Consider the following 18,652-nt stretch of genomic DNA (forward strand, 5'->3'; position numbering starts at 1 on the left):
ATAATGTAGGATCTGACCGCACACTGTGGTATTGTAAAAAAATCTTAGAAAAGGATTTAAATAATGAAGGAACACTTCCCCTGCAACTTGTATTTAACTATACACTATCTACGCTTAGCCGCATTTAGCGGTGCTTATTATTCATCCTAATTTAAATTGTTTGAATAATTGAAATAATCTATCTAAATAATCTAAATAATACTTGTTTTTAGTATAATATCCTAAATGTGTGTTCATCAGGGGTCTATTATGCTAATATACGACAGTTTGTGGCTCACATCCTGCAGACCCTATACTTATGTAATCTGATCTTTTACGGCTTTGTAAACCAAGCTGCAGACTGTGTCCTTAAATCCTATAAATGGTCTAAATTGTTTTATATAATTATGGAGACTATAATAGTTCCGTTAATGTGTACACCTTCATTTGAGAGGTGGTTTTTAATGATAACATGACAATGTAACAATATATATCTTCTTGTACATTTATCTAACAAGCTCTTAATTACTACCAGGGAGTATCGTTATGGTATACTTCCACCATAGCTTTAAACAACAGCCTGCAGCTCAGGTGTAATCACTCCAATACTCATGTAAATTAGACACTGAACACTTTATAATGGACCTGATCGTCACAGACTCCAGCCCTCTGACGAAGTCTATGACGAAACGCGTTGGGGCGGAGTCTGGTGACGTACATGATCGTTGGTATCGCTGAGCAAGGAGTCGGGGACGTGTGTGATTCCTGCCCGAGAGCCTGGGGAGACCAGCCGTCGTCGGGTGGAGGTATCCGGTATGATCGCCTGACACTTGCTGCTGCTTTTCCAAATTGATCACCTTTACTTGAATCACGTGGTAACCAGCCCACACTGGTTGCCTTCTGGTACGAATATTTACAATTGGTTTTAAAATACCCTGTGTATTATTTTTAAAATAAAACTTTTATGCACTATGGAGCGCCCCCTATATATGCTTTGTTGACATATATATATATATATATATATATATATATATATATATAAATAAAATATAAATAAAACACAGCATGGTCCTATTAGTTCAGTGCAGTTTTTTTGTCATATAATAATTATCTGCATTGCTAATGTGACTGTGGGGGAAATTTACTAAGATTCGTGTTTTCCCGTTTCAGGTCAAAGTTCAATCACGAATGACATCGAAAGTGTAAAACTGCAACTTTTTGAATTTATTACGACTAATTTACTAAGCTGTCGTATTCGGGTTTTTCTTTTCTTCCGATGTCGATGTCATTCGTGTTTTTTTTTTTAGTTTTTTACGGCAGTGATTAGCAAAACACTGCCGACTTTTTTACAATTAATCTCGGCCGGATCTGTGTGATCCGTGCTGGGGTTCATTTTTTTTGTTTTTTTTAAATTAAACACTGCAAAATATTAAAATAAAAATTGCGTGGGGTCCCCCCTCCTAAGCATAACCAGCCTCGGGCTCTTTGAGCCGATCCTGGTTGCAGAAATATGGGAAAAAAAATGACAGGGGTTCCCCCATATTTAAGCAACCAGCATCGGGCTCTGCGCCTGGTCCTGGTCCCAAAAATACGGGGGACAAAAAGAGTAGGGGTCCCCCGTATTTTTAAAACCAGCACCGGGCTCCACTAGCTGGACAGATAATGCCACAGCCGGGGGTCACTTTTATATAGTGCCCTGCGGCCGTGGCATCAAAAATCCAACTAGTCACCCCTGGCCGGGGTACCCTGGGGGAGTGGGGACCCCTTCAATCAAGGGGTCCCCCCCCCAGCCACCCAAGGGCCAGGGGTGAAGCCCGAGGCTGTCCCCCCCCATCCAATGGGCTGCGGATGGGGGGGCTGATAGCCTTTGTTGTCAAAGAAAAGATATTGTTTTTAGTAGCAGTACTACAAGTCCCAGCAAGCCTCCCCCGCATGCTGGTACTTGGAGAACCACAAGTACCAGCATGCGGCGGAAAAACGGGCCCGCTGGTACCTGTAGTACTACTACTAAAAAAATACCCAAAAAAACACAAGACACACACACCGTGAAAGTATAATTTTATTACATACATACACACATACATACATACTTACCTTATGTTCCCACGCAGGTCGGTCCTCTTCTCCAGTAGAATCCAAGGGGTACCTGTTGAATAAATTATACTCACGAGATCCAGGGGCCCAGGGTCCTCGGAGAAATCCTTTGTAATCCACGTACTTGAAAAAAATAACAAAACGCTTACCCGAGCCACGCACTAAAAGGGGACCCATGTTTTCACATGGATCCCCTTTTCCCGACTGCCAGAAAACCCACTCTGACTGATGTCTAAGTGGGTTTCCTCAGCCAATCAGGGAGCGCCACGTTGTAGCACTCTCCTGATCAGCTGTGTGCTCCTGTCTTCACTGACAGGCAGCACACGGCAGTGTTACAATGTAGCGCCTATGCGCTACATTGTAACCAATGGTGGGAACTTTCTGCCCTGCGGTTGACCTAAAGTGATGTCACCGCTGAGCAGAAAGTTCCCAGCATTGGTTACAATGTAGCGCATAGGCGCTACATTGTAACACTGCCGTGTGCCGCCTGTCAGTTAGGACAGGAGCACACAGCCGATCAGGAGAGTGCTACAACGTGGCGCTCCCTGATTGGCTGAGGAAACCCACTTAGACAGAAGTCAGAGTGGGTTTTCTGGCAGTCGGGAAAAGGGGATCCATGTGAAAACATTGGTCCCCTTTTAGTGCGTGGCTCGGGTAAGCGTTTTGTTATTTTTTTCAAGTACGTGGATTACAAAGGATTTCTCCGAGGACCCTGGGCCCCTGGATCTCGTGAGTATAATTTCTTCAACAGGTACCCCTTGGATTCTACTGGAGAAGAGGACCGACCTGCGTGGGAACATAAGGTAAGTATGTATGTATGTGTGTATGTATGTAATAAAATTATACTTTCACGGTGTGTGTGTCTTGTGTTTTTTTGGGTATTTTTTTAGTAGTAGTACTACAGGTACCAGCGGGCCCATTTTTCCGCAGCATGCTGGTACTTGTGGTTCTCCAAGTACCAGCATGCGGGGGAGGCTTGCTGGGACTTGTAGTACTGCTACTAAAAACAATATCTTTTCTTTGACAACAAAGGCTATCAGCCCCCCCATCCGCAGCCCATTGGATGGGGGGGGACAGCCTCGGGCTTCACCCCTGGCCCTTGGGTGGCTGGGGGGGGGACCCCTTGATTGAAGGGGTCCCCACTCCCCCAGGGTACCCCGGCCAGGGGTGACTAGTTGGATTTTTGATGCCACGGCCGCAGGGCACTATATAAAAGTGACCCCCGGCTGTGGCATTATCTGTCCAGCTAGTGGAGCCCGGTGCTGGTTTTAAAAATACGGGGGACCCCTACTCTTTTTGTCCCCCGTATTTTTGGGACCAGGACCAGGCGCAGAGCCCGATGCTGGTTGCTTAAATATGGGGGAACCCCTGTCATTTTTTTCCCCATATTTCTGCAACCAGGATCGGCTCAAAGAGCCCGAGGCTGGTTATGCTTAGGAGGGGGGACCCCACGCTATTTTTTTAGAAAAAATAAGCACTTTCCCACCCCTTCCAACTGATATACATGCACGGATCTCATGGATCCGTGCATGCCTATCCAATCACGAAAAAAAAAAGCAGGTCTGTTTTTTTTTAGCACTTTTTTACGAGTTGTAATTTTTCACGGCAGTGTTTTTTTTTTTTTTGCTTTGCACTTCTTAGTAAATGACCGAGATTCATACTTAAACAGGCGCATTTTGACCGATGGTGTATTCATTCGTAATTTTTTTCTTGGACTTGCAAAAAATGACGAATGCCCTCATCACTGCCGTGATTATTGCTTAGTAAATTACCGAGATGACACTTTGATGAAAAAACGGCATCTCGGTCAAAATCGGGAGCTTAGTAAATTTACCCCTGTGTGTCTGTTTCTGCTGTAAGGTTTCACTTTCAGTGTTTCCCAAAAATTCTATCTCTGTATTCTGTACCCTAAGGAACTAGGTGCGTCAGGGTCATTTATATAGTGCGTCTCAGTATTTATTTATTATGTTTATTCTACTGTGTAATACCGGAATTATTCACATTTGTTGTGTACTGGGGACTCAGTCTAACTAACGGATTTATTCACAGGTATTATACTCTGTCTGGCTTCATCGTACTAATATGCTCTGTGTTGCATTTGTGTACAATGTCTAACAGAAAGGGTGGGAAATATGGGGACGTTCCTGCATCATGCAGAGTATGCTCTGTGAATGCCAAATTGCTTTCTCACAAATATTTAAAATGCCCGCGCTAATATATACTGCAGACGCCAGGCGCATCTTATTACCATATACGATAAAAGTGTGCTGTACATCGCAAAACACTGCATTCCATAAGAGAAAACAATACACCCACACATTATCTGAGTTCCAAAGCTCATTGATGTATAAATTTGTTATTAAAAAGGATATGGATTCAATATATTACAATGTACAGTATACACATAATTACATGGTTACAACTCACACAGTAAGCAGTTAAAACATACAGTTACAGTTACAGGCCAGCGATACAATTACCATATCTTTCAATGCATCCTCCTCTTAATATCTCTCTCTCAGCAAATAAATACAGGAACTGATCTGGCAGTAACTACATCATTGTCTAGTCCAAAAAAGCAACTGACTTCCTGTGTGATCAGCAATGTGTTATCTAGTTTGGGGGAGGGAACGTTCTCAATCATGATGAGTCACTAGTCTCTTTGTATATGCTAAACAGGTTCAGCCTTGGGGACGTCCAAAGGGCTGGCATGAACTTCCTGTTCACTACCTGTTTGGAATATCTATTGTTCTAATAAAAGTGATTTTAGCTTTTATACATTTAATCATAATTATTTGTTGCAATGTCCTACAACTTAATAACAAGTATCAAATAAATCTACACATTAATCTGCTTGCTTTAATACCAAATATGACAGGTGTATCTGGTTTCGTTCAAATAATACACATACATGACATTACTTCATTATATAATTTTAAATCATCATTATGTCTGGCGCTTGATATTATTATAATTATGTACTGCATGAAATAAGTGTTGAATCCATCTCTGTGGCATGTCCGTGTAAATGTGTGTGTTACCATATATTGCTGTGCTCTCTGCGTGTATTTGCAAGTATAGCAACTTATAATGTGTAGAGTTTGTATGTTCTTTTTATGTAATATTTTTGACTTCGACAGCTCCAAAGATTTACCTGAGGAGGAATCTGTGTATGATGGTCTGTGTACTCTGTGAAATTCATCCCTCAGTCAGTCCACAGCTCCTGTACCCAATCAGGGGGTATATTCACTAAGAATTGTATGTGTGTTGATTTGGTGGTAGTTTCATCTCGAATTGTATCGGTTGTGGGGGTTTTTTCAACTTTTTGAATAAGCTGCATGTAATTTACTAAAATGCCGAGTTGTCTTCTTTCGTATTTTCCGATGTCGATGTGATTCGTATTGTCGGGCAGTGTTTTACGGGAGTGATTAGTAAAACACTGCCGGACATAAAACAATGAATCCCGGCCGGATCAGTGAGATCCGTGCAGGGATTCATTGTGTGCATTATGAGAAGTGTTTAAAGGGTTAAAATATTTTTTTTTTTTTGCGTGGGGACCGCCTCCTAAGCATAACCAGCCTCGGGCTCTTTGAGCCGATCCTGGTTGTAAAAATACAGAAGAAAAATAGTGTAGGGTCCCCCCATATTTAAACAACCAGCACCGGGCTCTGCATCCAGTCCTGGTTAAAAAAATATGGGGGACAAAAGATGTAGGGGTCCCCCATATTTTTTAAACCAGCACCGGGCTCCAGAAAGATAATGCCATAGTCGTTGGACACTTTTATACTTGTCCCTGCAGCCGTGGCATTGCCCCCCAACTAGTCACCCCTAACTGGGGTACCCTGGAGGAGTGGGGACCCCTTAAATCAAGGGGTCCCCTCCTCCAGCCACCCAAGCACCAGGGGTGAAGCCCGAGGCTGTCCCCCCATCCGTGGGTGGTGGATGGGAGGCTGATAGCCTTTGTGTAAAAATAAAGAATATTTTTTGTAGTAGATCTACAAGTCCCAGCACGCCGTTTTTGCAAGCTGGTACTTGGAGAACCACAAGTTCCAGCATGTGGGGAAAAAAGGGGCAGCTGGTATCTGTAGTTCTACTACAAAAAATACCCCCCCAAAAAAACAGTACACAGACACCGTGACAGTACAATTTTAGTTACACACACTTACACACTCAAATACTTACCTACATCCAACGCTGCGATTCACGTCCACTTGTCCAGTAGAATCCACGGATTACCTTTAAAAATAAAATTATACTTACAAACAATACAGTGTAGATCTGTCCTCTTCTTTCTCATCGTAATCCACGTACTTGTTTTAAATAAAAAAACGAATACCCGAGCCAAGCTACTAAAGGGGTTCCATGTTTACACATGGAACCCCTTTCCCTGAATGGCAGGATCCCCCGTGACTTCTGTCAGTGAAGGTCCCGCCAGCCAATCAGGGAGCGCCACTTCATGGCGCTCTCCTGTATAAAAGGGTCCCTCGCCTGTGGCATTATCTCTCTGGCTAGTGGAGCCCGGTGCTGGTTTAAAAAATACTGGGGACCCCGACATCTTTTGCCCCCCGTATTTTTTTAACCAGAACCGGATACAGAGCCCGGTGCTGGTTGTTTAAATATGGGGGGACCCTACGCTATTTTCCCCCTGTATTTTTAAAACCAGCACCGGCTCAAAGAGCCCGAGGCTGGTTATGCTTAGGAGAGGGGACCCCATGCAATTTCTTCATTTTATTTTTAACCCATTCATTCCCCTACTCATGGATAAGCATGCACGGATCTCACTGGTCCATGAATGCCTATCAGAATATGGATAAAAAAGTAGGTCTATTTTACAAATGCTTTTTTAAACTAATTTGAATATTTACCGGCAGTGTTTGGCTATTGCCGGCAGTGATTTTGAATACGAATTCTTTGTAAATTATCGAGTTGTATACAATAACAGGCATGTTTGACTGATCATGTATTCATTCGTATTTGTGAACTCTGCCATTAAAACAAATGCGAATGTCCTCATCACAGCCGAGATTTCTGTTTAGTAAATTCCCGAGATGACACTTTGAAAAAAAAAAATACAAAATCAGACAAAATCGTGAGCTTAGCAAATATACCTCAGGAGCCATACTGGGCTGCGTTCTCAAATCTACTGGGTACTGTAGTGGAACACCTAATGCCCCCTATGGGAACACCTGTGCCATTACAGCCTCAAATTGTCCCTGTGGTGAATCCGCCTTGGGTGGATGAATTGTCTAACCAGCTGGAGTTGACTCATTCCTTGGCCAGACAAAAATCTACCCCAGGTCAGTCCCATGTCTCTGGGTCATCTAAGCAGGCTGCTTCCTCCTTTGAATCCACAAATCTCTCAGATGTTTTATCTGAAGAGGAGGGTACTGTCCTGTCAGACACTGAATCAGGTGTTTCTGACGAGGACTCTGAATTACAGATTGATGTTCCTGCTCTAGTGGTTGCTATTAAGCAAATCCTACTAATCACTGATGATGTTGAGGAATCCGCTACTGTCACTAAGAAAACTGATATGTTTAAAAGGCACAAGGTGGTTAAAGATCTATTACCCCATTCTGACCATTTGGTGAACATCAGGCAGGAACCCTGGACTAATCCAGGGAAAACGTTCCCTCTCCCTAAATGGGCCTTAGTTCACTACCATCTTCTCGCAGAGTTACAGTATGTAACAAGTGGGAAAATTCACAGCTAGTGGATTCTTATTTCGCACACCTAGTGGTGTCATCCACTCTGCCTGTCACCACTGTCACTTCTCCTTCAGAAAAGACAGATAAGCATGTGGAGGGATGCCTGAAATCTATTTACTCCCTTACAGGTGTTGTACATAAACCCACTAATGCTGCCTCTTGGGCTGCTAAAGGTATCGAAGCATGGGTTCAGGCAACAGAGGATGAGCTGTCCGATGATATATCTGTCAATTCCAGACAATACCTGTCTCACATTACCAACACCACTTATTACAATAGGAGGCGTCCTCTGAGGCAGGAGTGTTGGCGGTCAAGGCATTGAATACATCTGTCCTGGCTCGCCATATTCTGTGGTTGAGGTCATCGAAGGTGGACCTGAACTCCATAAAGACCTTGGAGGTACTCCCTTTTAAGAGAGACATTTTAGTTGGAGAAGAGTTAATTAAAATTGGGTCTGAACTGGCGGCTGCTAAGACTGTCTTCCTCCCAAATACTAATCCTTCCGCACCTCAGGCAAAATGTACCACTTTTTGTTCCTTTTGGCCTCAAGGGAAAGCAAAAGTTCAGGCATGCCCGAGACAATCTCGTGCTACCATAACCACTTAGCTCAAGACAAGCAGTCCTGGGCGACCCGTCAGCCTGCTTCTAAACAAGTGGGTTTGGTATCTGCACACTCAATACAGTATCAGGATTTTATAGATGTGTGAGATTCATCACCACACATCCATTAGGAAGAAGCCCCTCTTTTCAAATAGTAAATAATATCCTATATTTTCAGGGGGTGCTGTCAACTACAGTATACATTCATTAGGGTTTGGAGAGAAAAAGAAACAGAGGAATCTGTATTGTTGACGCACTTAAATAGAACTATTTTTTAAAATATAACCTTTATTAGATATACATTAAATTATGTTATGAATAATTGGTCCAGACTACAGTGAAACATAGAATTAAAAAATTGACAATGACTAACATATATGTGAATTAAAGAGATGAAAAAATGTGAATAAAGATTTATTAAAAAGTGTGTCCACGTGTGTTTTGGTATAAGGTCTTATTTGGTAACCGTATGGGCATATGTATTGCCAAAATCTATGATCTTTATTGTCCCAAATGATCTATCCCCACTGAGTCCATATTCCTAGATCATAAATCACTGTGAAGTGATATTTCTTCACTTTGAGCTGATGGGAATATGGCAGTTCCCGTTTTCAAGTCTCACAGCTCACAATTATACCTGTACTCGACTAATGTTCTATTATGCTGGGAGTATCAGCACTATATATTGCTTTCCTTAGAGGTATGCCAACCCCAATTGTATTAGAAAGCCAACTATCTGTCAGCACAGAACATCACTTGCATAGCCCACACTGTTAAAGGGAGTAGCCCTTAATTTTATACAGTGTGATTGGACTACCCCGTAGGGATATAATGATCCTGCTTCTTATGTATATATATATATATATATATATATATGTATATAGTGATAATGATCTTGGTTCAGTGGTTAATAATATGGATAAGATCCTTCATTAGATGGCAACATATGCCCTCCCACTTATGTAAATGAGAAGGATATTATTAAAATTTTAATGCCAGGTAATTCAAATCTATACACATTAAGTATAATAATATATGGAGGGATAGAGCTAACCTATCCAAAGGATTTGTTAATATGGATGGAAACAAAACACAACTTCAGACTTTATTGTTGCACATAGAGTAAACTGTGCTGTCTCACTGACAGTTTATGTAATTTTTCAGCTGCTAGCTGGCTTATTAATGTTGCCAGTGAGATTGATACAATGTGCTGAATTAAGTGTGCCTGTGGAGTATGTTGCAATTTTCTTGTTCTCATATATTATCAGTCATGTTTGTTACAAAGTATGACATTCCACTTAGAACAAGAAACTGCTCACATCACACTGATTAAATGGTGCAGATATTGTAACTTGCACAGATACTTAAATAGCTGGTGCTGTTCCAGTATATTATACCATATATAGCACTTTGCCGCTATCTATCATGCCATTTACATATTATATATTATATATGTTCCATCCAAAGCTATTATGGCATACATATTCATTTATTTTTTAAATTTTTTTAATATTTTTTAATATGTAGCCTAAAATCCAATCAGGCTCTGCTGGGTAAAGATTACAAGACAATTTTTTTCCTTTCAGTCAGGCTCTGTTAGCTCGATCTGGTGTGAATAGGCTTATGTAAATTTCTCTTCCTCCTGAGTCAGTGGATATATACTACTAATCTCTCCGCTATCCACTGGCACTGTTGGCATGCACTAATCATTGTATGCCTACTCAGGCATTCACTAGTAATAAGGCTTGGTCTCTCTCATAAGTGGAAACAGTTTTTAGCAATCATATAAATTAAACATTCATATATGTGTACACACGTGGACACACTGTGCCCAACACGCGTGTTTCACTGCGCTATTGCAGCTTCGTCAGGGAGCAACACGAGCGTCTCCCGAGGACGGAAATAAGACTAATCTGTATGCTCCAATCAGCAGCCTGTTTCGTGATCACGTGGGTCTATTGTCCTATTATTGCCCGATCCTTGCCTTCTACGTCACTGATGACTACCACCACTTGTGGTTTGATTTCTGGGCCCACGTGAACACTCAGGAAGTGTCCTATACGGTACTTGTAGAGAAGGGGGTTTGGGCCCACGTGATCGCGGCTTTGTAGTGATAATCAGGAAGTGTCCTGTGCGGTACTCATAAGGAAGGGGATTGTATCATCTCCGTATCCCCGTCTCTGCATACATTAATAGGTCTCCTTAATGGTCGAGATGGTATTCCAACATGAACTCAATTATTTGTAATTTCATGAGTCTCTATCCTCTTGTTATTATTGCAACTCATCAGTGATTGTGTCACACATATCTCAGTACAGATACCGTTATCAGTCACCCGATAGTAATATGATTGCATGCATGTTCCGGGGCCCTCTCCTTCTTTTAAGGCTCATCAGTGTGGGTATCATTTATTTAGATAATATTCATCTTAGAAGATGTATGAATAATTCAAATAGGTGATATCTTCTTAAGATTACTAGGTATAAATTCGTAATATGTTCCAATTGTCAAATGAGTTAAGTAACTTATCCTGTCTAACTATCAAATGAATTATATGTCTTATTATTCGGCATCTGATGATGCTCATCTCATGTGTGACAGTATAAACATATAAATATATGCCCCGTGGATGATTCGTAAATAGATCAGTATTACATCGAAAGTAAAATCTAAATATGTTTCAGTCATAAGCGGATTTGACATCATATAATCCAGCGTCTAGTAACATAGATCTTAACGGGGAGGTAAGTATCTTCATGGTAAGTATATTGAATAGATAGGTAAGTGAATACTAATTAAATATTAAACCTACAGTCAAAAATGTTACCCTAGTGGTTTTTGTAATGCGTATACATTGTGTCCCTGATTGGGGCTCGCATTGTCAATCGACATTTGTTATCAATGATAAAGAATACATATATGCATACAGGTGTACATATGTATGTGTGTACACCCGTACATGTCCTATACATGGCTGTGGTTTAACGTTGTGTATACAGATGGTGAAAAAAAAGGCTATTATGCATCTATTTAGGGAAAGAAGTGAAGAAAAAGAAAAACAGTTATTCCCGAACGTGTGATGGGAGTGTGACTCCAATAAGGTCAATTGTGGCTGTGGCACTATAATTATTAATGAAAGGAAAATTATCAATATAATTTTCATTGAAAAAACAGAAGTGAAAGTGTCAAAAAGAAAAACCATTTTCACAACTTGTGATAAAACAAACAAAACGTGACAAATCAAAGTGCAATAAAAATAAAAATATTACAGGTAGATATATCTGCCTTGTATGTGAATAATTGGTGCGGAAGAGAGCGTGATTGTACGTAGGTGTATACTATAAAAAATACACAGATCTCATAAAATACGTATACCTCCATTTTCCTATTTTGTGACTGAAAACATTGAGTATGAATTATCCTAATTCAAAAAAATGGGATATTGCTGTTAGACTCATTCATACCAATAGGATATGTACTGTTGAGTAAGAAGGTTCTTGGTCCAGATCCCCTCCTCTGATACCCACTAACATACATTTGGATTATAAGGCCGGGTAGTTTATGACTAGGAATATTCAGTGTGAGTTGTCCTAATTCAAAAATGGGATATAACTATTGGACTCATTCATGCCATTTGGATGTGTACTGTTGAGTAGGAAGATCATCTTTGTTTCGAATTTTAAAAGTTCTTGGTCCAGATCCCCTCCTCTAATACCCATTTGTATATGTCGGATCCCAAATGCTTTAAGTCCTGTTGGCTCTCCATTATGATGATTTAAAAAGTGTCTTGCTACCGGTGGCAGAGACTTAAATCTGGCTTGATCTTTCCTAGCATTTCGAATGCTTCCGATATGTTCCAGAATTCTGACTTTTAGGGGTCTGGACGTTTTGCCTACGTATTTTTTATGACAGGGGCATTCCAAATGGTATACTGTTCCTATAGAGGTACATGTAATTTTTGAGGTTATCATCCATTTTTTGTTATATCTGTCTAAGAAATCTTTAGTGGGTGTCATGTATTTACATGCCTTACAGTTACCACAAGGGTAAGAGCCCTTCTTCCCTGAGTCTTTCGTCGTGGGTTGTGACAGGTGGCTTTGTACTACCTTGTCCCTCAAATTAGGTGATCTTCTCCAGCTGGTCAATGGTTTGCTTGGGAGTATCTTAGACAGGTCATCATCTGTTTGTAGGATTGGCCAATGTCTGGTCAGAATGTTGTTTATTTCCCTCCAATGCACATTGAAGGTACCCACGTATCGTATCGGTTCATCGTGTTTGGTTTTGGTTTTTGGTGTTAGTAACGAGTCCCGTTGGTATGTTTGGACATCTTTAATAGATTTTTTTATTAATCTATTACTATACCCTCTTTTTTTGAACCGTACACTTAGTTCTTCTTGTCTGGTATGGAACGTATCGGTATTGGAACAATTCCTCTTTAATCTCAGTAGCTCCCCTTTCGGGATTCCTCTGATAGTAGCCGGGAGATGAGAGCTGGAGGAGTGTAACAGGCTATTAGTGGCTGTAGGTTTTCTGTAGAGGTCTGTAGATATATTACCTTCTTCATCAATATGGATGGTAATGTCTAAAAAATTGATGGATTTTTGACTCATTTCCAGAGTAAGTTTCAGGTTTAAATTGTTGGTATTCAGAATGTTAACGAATTCGCTCAGATCTCTGGAGGGACCTTCCCACAGTATTAGGATATCGTCAATATACCTAAGGTATATTAGTATATTGTCAGTGTATTTTTCTAACGATTCCTGGAAGACCACCTCCCTCTCCCACCACCCCAGGTAGAGGTTGGCATACGTTGGGGCACATGCTGTCCCCATCGCTGTCCCTCTCACCTGGAGGTAGTGGCGCTCATTCAAGAAAATCTTGTTGCACTATTAAATTTCATACTCTCTCATAACTACTTCACATGCAATGAGCGCCACTACCTCCAGGTGAGAGGGACGGCGATGGGGACAGCATGTGCCCCCACGTACGCCAACCTCTACCTGGGGTGGTGGGAGAGGGAGGTGGTCTTCCAGGAATCGTTAGAAAAATACACTGACAATATACTAATATACCTTAGGTATATTGACGATATCCTAATACTGTGGGAAGGTCCCTCCAGAGATCTGAGCGAATTCATTAACATTCTGAATACCAACAATTTAAACCTGAAACTTACTATGGAAATGAGTCAAAAATCCATCAATTTTTTAGACATTACCATCCATATTGATGAAGAAGGTAATATATCTACAGACCTCTACAGAAAACCTACAGCCACTAATAGCCTGTTACACTCCTCCAGCTCTCATCTCCCGGCTACCATCAGAGGAATCCCGAAAGGGGAGCTACTGAGATTAAAGAGGAATTGATCCAATACCGATACGTTCCATACCAGACAAGAAGAACTAAGTGTACGGTTCAAAAAAAGAGGGTATAGTAATAGATTAATAAAAAAATCTATTAAAGATGTCCAAACATACCAACGGGACTCGTTACTAACACCAAAAACCAAAACCAAACACGATGAACCGATACGATACGTGGGTACCTTCAATGTGCATTGGAGGGAAATAAACAACATTCTGACCAGACATTGGCCAATCCTACAAACAGATGATGACCTGTCTAAGATACTCCCAAGCAAACCATTGACCAGCTGGAGAAGATCACCTAATTTGAGGGACAAGGTAGTACAAAGCCACCTGTCACAACCCACGACGAAAGACTCAGGGAAGAAGGGCTCTTACCCTTGTGGTAACTGTAAGGCATGTAAATACATGACACCCACTAAAGATTTCTTAGACAGATATAACAAAAAATGGATGATAACCTCAAAAATTACATGTACCTCTATAGGAACAGTATACCATTTGGAATGCCCCTGTCATAAAAAATACGTAGGCAAAACGTCCAGACCCCTAAAAGTCAGAATTCTGGAACATATCGGAAGCATTCGAAATGCTAGGAAAGATCAAGCCAGATTTAAGTCTCTGCCACCGGTAGCAAGACACTTTTTAAATCATCATAATGGAGAGCCAACAGGACTTAAAGCATTTGGGATCCGACATATACAAATGGGTATTAGAGGAGGGGATCTGGACCAAGAACTTTTAAAATTCGAAACAAAGATGATCTTCCTACTCAATAGTACACATCCAAATGGCATGAATGAGTCCAATAGTTATATCCCATTTTTGAATTAGGACAACTCACACTGAATATTCCTAGTCATAAACTACCCGGCCTTATAATCCAAATGTATGTTAGTGGGTATCAGAGGAGGGGATCTGGACCAAGAACCTTCTTACTCAACAGTACATATCCTATTGGTATGAATGAGTCTAACAGCAATATCCCATTTTTTTGAATTAGGATAATTCATACTCAATGTTTTCAGTCACAAAATAGGAAAATGGAGGTATACGTATTTTATGAGATCTGTGTATTTTTTATAGTATACACCTACGTACAATCACGCTCTCTTCCGCACCAATTATTCACATACAAGGCAGATATATCTACCTGTAATATTTTTATTTTTATTGCACTTTGATTTGTCACGTTTTGTTTGTTTTATCACAAGTTGTGAAAATGGTTTTTCTTTTTGACACTTTCACTTCTGTTTTTTCAAAGAAAATTATATTGATAATTTTCCTTTCATTAATAATTATAGTGCCACAGCCACAATTGACCTTATTGGAGTCACACTCCCATCACACGTTCGGGAATAACTGTTTTTCTTTTTCTTCACTTCTTTCCCTAAATAGATGCATAATAGCCTTTTTTTTCACCATCTGTATACACAACGTTAAACCACAGCCATGTATAGGACATGTACGGGTGTACACACATACATATGTACACCTGTATGCATATATGTATTCTTTATCATTGATAACAAATGTCGATTGACAATGCGAGCCCCAATCAGGGACACAATGTATACGCATTACAAAAACCACTAGGGTAACATTTTTGACTGTAGGTTTAATATTTAATTAGTATTCACTTACCTATCTATTCAATATACTTACCATGAAGATACTTACCTCCCCGTTAAGATCTATGTTACTAGACGCTGGATTATATGATGTCAAATCCGCTTATGACTGAAACATATTTAGATTTTACTTTCGATGTAATACTGATCTATTTACGAATCATCCACGGGGCATATATTTATATGTTTATACTGTCACACATGAGATGAGCATCATCAGATGCCGAATAATAAGACATATAATTCATTTGATAGTTAGACAGGATAAGTTACTTAACTCATTTGACAATTGGAACATATTACGAATTTATACCTAGTAATCTTAAGAAGATATCACCTATTTGAATTATTCATACATCTTCTAAGATGAATATTATCTAAATAAATGATACCCACACTGATGAGCCTTAAAAGAAGGAGAGGGCCCCGGAACATGCATGCAATCATATTACTATCGGGTGACTGATAACGGTATCTGTACTGAGATATGTGTGACACGATCACTGATGAGTTGCAATAATAACAAGAGGATAGAGACTCATGAAATTACAAATAATTGAGTTCATGTTGGAATACCATCTCGACCATTAAGGAGACCTATTAATGTATGCAGAGACGGGGATACGGAGATGATACAATCCCCATCGTTATGAGTACCGCACAGGACACTTCCTGATTATCACTACAAAGCCGCGATCACGTGGGCCCAAACCCCCTTCTCTACAAGTACCATATAGGACACTTCCTGAGTGTTCACGTGGGCCCAGAAATCAAACCACAAGTGGTGGTAGTCATCAGTGACGTAGAAGGCAAGGATCGGGCAATAATAGGACAATAGACCCACGTGATCACGAAACAGGCTGCTGATTGGAGCATACAGATTAGTCTTATTTCCGTCCTCGGGAGACGCTCGTGTTGCTCCCTGACGAAGCTGCAATAGCGCAGTGAAACACGCGTGTTGGGCACAGTGTGTCCACGTGTGTACACATATATGAATGTTTAATTTATATGATTGCTAAAAACTGTTTCCACTTATGAGAGAGACCAAGCCTTATTACTAGTGAATGCCTGAGTAGGCATACAATGATTAGTGCATGCCAACAGTGCCAGTGGATAGCGGAGAGATTAGTAGTATATATCCACTGACTCAGGAGGAAGAGAAATTTACATAAGCCTATTCACACCAGATCGAGCTAACAGAGCCTGACTGAAAGGAAAAAAATTGTCTTGTAATCTTTACCCAGCAGAGCCTGATTGGATTTTAGGCTACATATTAAAAAATATTAAAAAAATTTAAAAAATAAATGAATATGTATGCCATAATAGCTTTGGATGGAACATATATAATATATAATATGTAAATGGCATGATAGATAGCTGCAAAGTGCTATATATGGTATAATATACTGGAACAGCACCAGCTATTTAAGTATCTGTGCAAGTTACAATATCTGCACCATTTAATCAGTGTGATGTGAGCAGTTTCTTGTTCTAAGTGGAATGTCATACTTCTTTGTAACAAACATGACTGATAATATATGAGAACAAGAAAATTGCAACATACTCCACAGGCACACTTAATTCAGCACATTGTATCAATCTCACTGGCAACATTAATAAGCCAGCTAGCAGCTGAAAAATTACATAAACTGTCAGTGAGACAGCACAGTTTACTCTATGTGCAACAATAAAGTCTGAAGTTGTGTTTTGTTTCCATCCATATTAACTAATCCTTTGGATAGGTTAGCTCTATCCCTCCATATATTATTATACTTAATGTGTATAGATTTGAATTACCTGGCATTAAAATTTTAATAATATCCTTCTCATTTACATAAGTGGGAGGGCATATGTTGCCATCTAATGAATGATCTTATCCATATTATTAACCACTGAACCAAGATCATTATCACTATATACATATATATATATATATATATATATATATATATATATATATATACATAAGAAGCAGGATCATTATATCCCTACGGGGTAGTCCAATCACACTGTATAAAATTAAGGGCTACTCCCTTTAACAGTGTGGGCTATGCAAGTGATGTTCTGTGCTGACAGATAGTTGGCTTTCTAATACAATTGGGGTTGGCATACCTCTAAAGAAAGCAATATATAGTGCTGATACTCCCAGCATAATAGAACATTAGTCGAGTACAGGTATAATTGTGAGCTGTGAGACTTGAAAACGGGAACTGCCATATTCCCATCAGCTCAAAGTGAAGAAATATCACTTCACAGTGACTTATGATCTAGGAATATGGACTCAGTGGGGATAGATCATTTGGGACAATAAAGATCATAGATTTTGGCAATACATATGCCCATACGGTTACCAAATAAGACCTTATACCAAAACACACGTGGACACACTTTTTAATAAATCTTTATTCACATTTTTTCATCTCTTTAATTCACATATATGTTAGTCATTGTCAATTTTTTAATTCTATGTTTCACTGTAGTCTGGACCAATTATTCATAACATAATTTAATGTATATCTAATAAAGGTTATATTTTAAAAAATAGTTCTATTTAAGTGCGTCAACAATACAGATTCCTCTGTTTCTTTTTCTCTCCAAACCCTAATGCTTCTAAACAAGACAAGCCTGCTGCATGATGGGGTGGGCCTCCACCTATGGAACCCTTGGGTGGGAGGCTGACTTCTGCAGTTCACCCAGGTCTGGTTAATGACCACTTCAGGCACATGGGTGAGAGAAGTTGTCTCTCATGGGTATGCAGTATCCTTCAAGAGATGTCCCCTCACCAGTTTTGTGCCAAGGTCATCCCCTCGGATCAGTTAAAGGTGCACACTTTGCTGCAGGTTGTGAGTTCTCACCTGGATACAGCAATGGTTGACCAGAGAAACCAAACAAAGAAGTATTGGAAAGTAGACTCTTTTTTGGGAGCACTCTAATTCAGAGGGTGAAAATGTGACATATTTAATACTGGTAAGAGCATTTTTATTAAGTAAATATTAAAATTAGTTTTCTGGAGTATCTGAGTATTAATGAAATGGCTTCGCGAAAATATGAAAATAGATTATAAATCATACGTGATATCCATATCACAATCTACCAGTTGCCGGAAATTGATAACCATGATACTTAGAGTGAATCATCATTGCACATTGCCTCTCATGTAGTATATGACCGTCATTTATTCTGCAAATATCCATTATGGATCATTATAGATGCAGAGAGTTCAATCATTGGTCATGTGAAAACCGAGTGCCCAATGGTATGTGTATAAGTG

The 18,652-nt window shown here is 39.9% G+C and overlaps 1 protein-coding gene across 1 annotated transcript in view; it reads left to right on the plus strand.

Moving 5' to 3' along the window:
- Nucleotides 1–18,652, plus strand: part of LOC134965658 (indolethylamine N-methyltransferase-like) — a 101,732-nt gene that overhangs the window by 49,739 nt on the left and 33,341 nt on the right. The gene's annotated exons all lie outside the window — the stretch shown is intronic.

The sequence above is a fragment of the Pseudophryne corroboree genome, chromosome 10 (assembly GCF_028390025.1).
Source record: "Pseudophryne corroboree isolate aPseCor3 chromosome 10, aPseCor3.hap2, whole genome shotgun sequence".
Lineage (NCBI taxonomy): Eukaryota > Metazoa > Chordata > Amphibia > Anura > Myobatrachidae > Pseudophryne > Pseudophryne corroboree.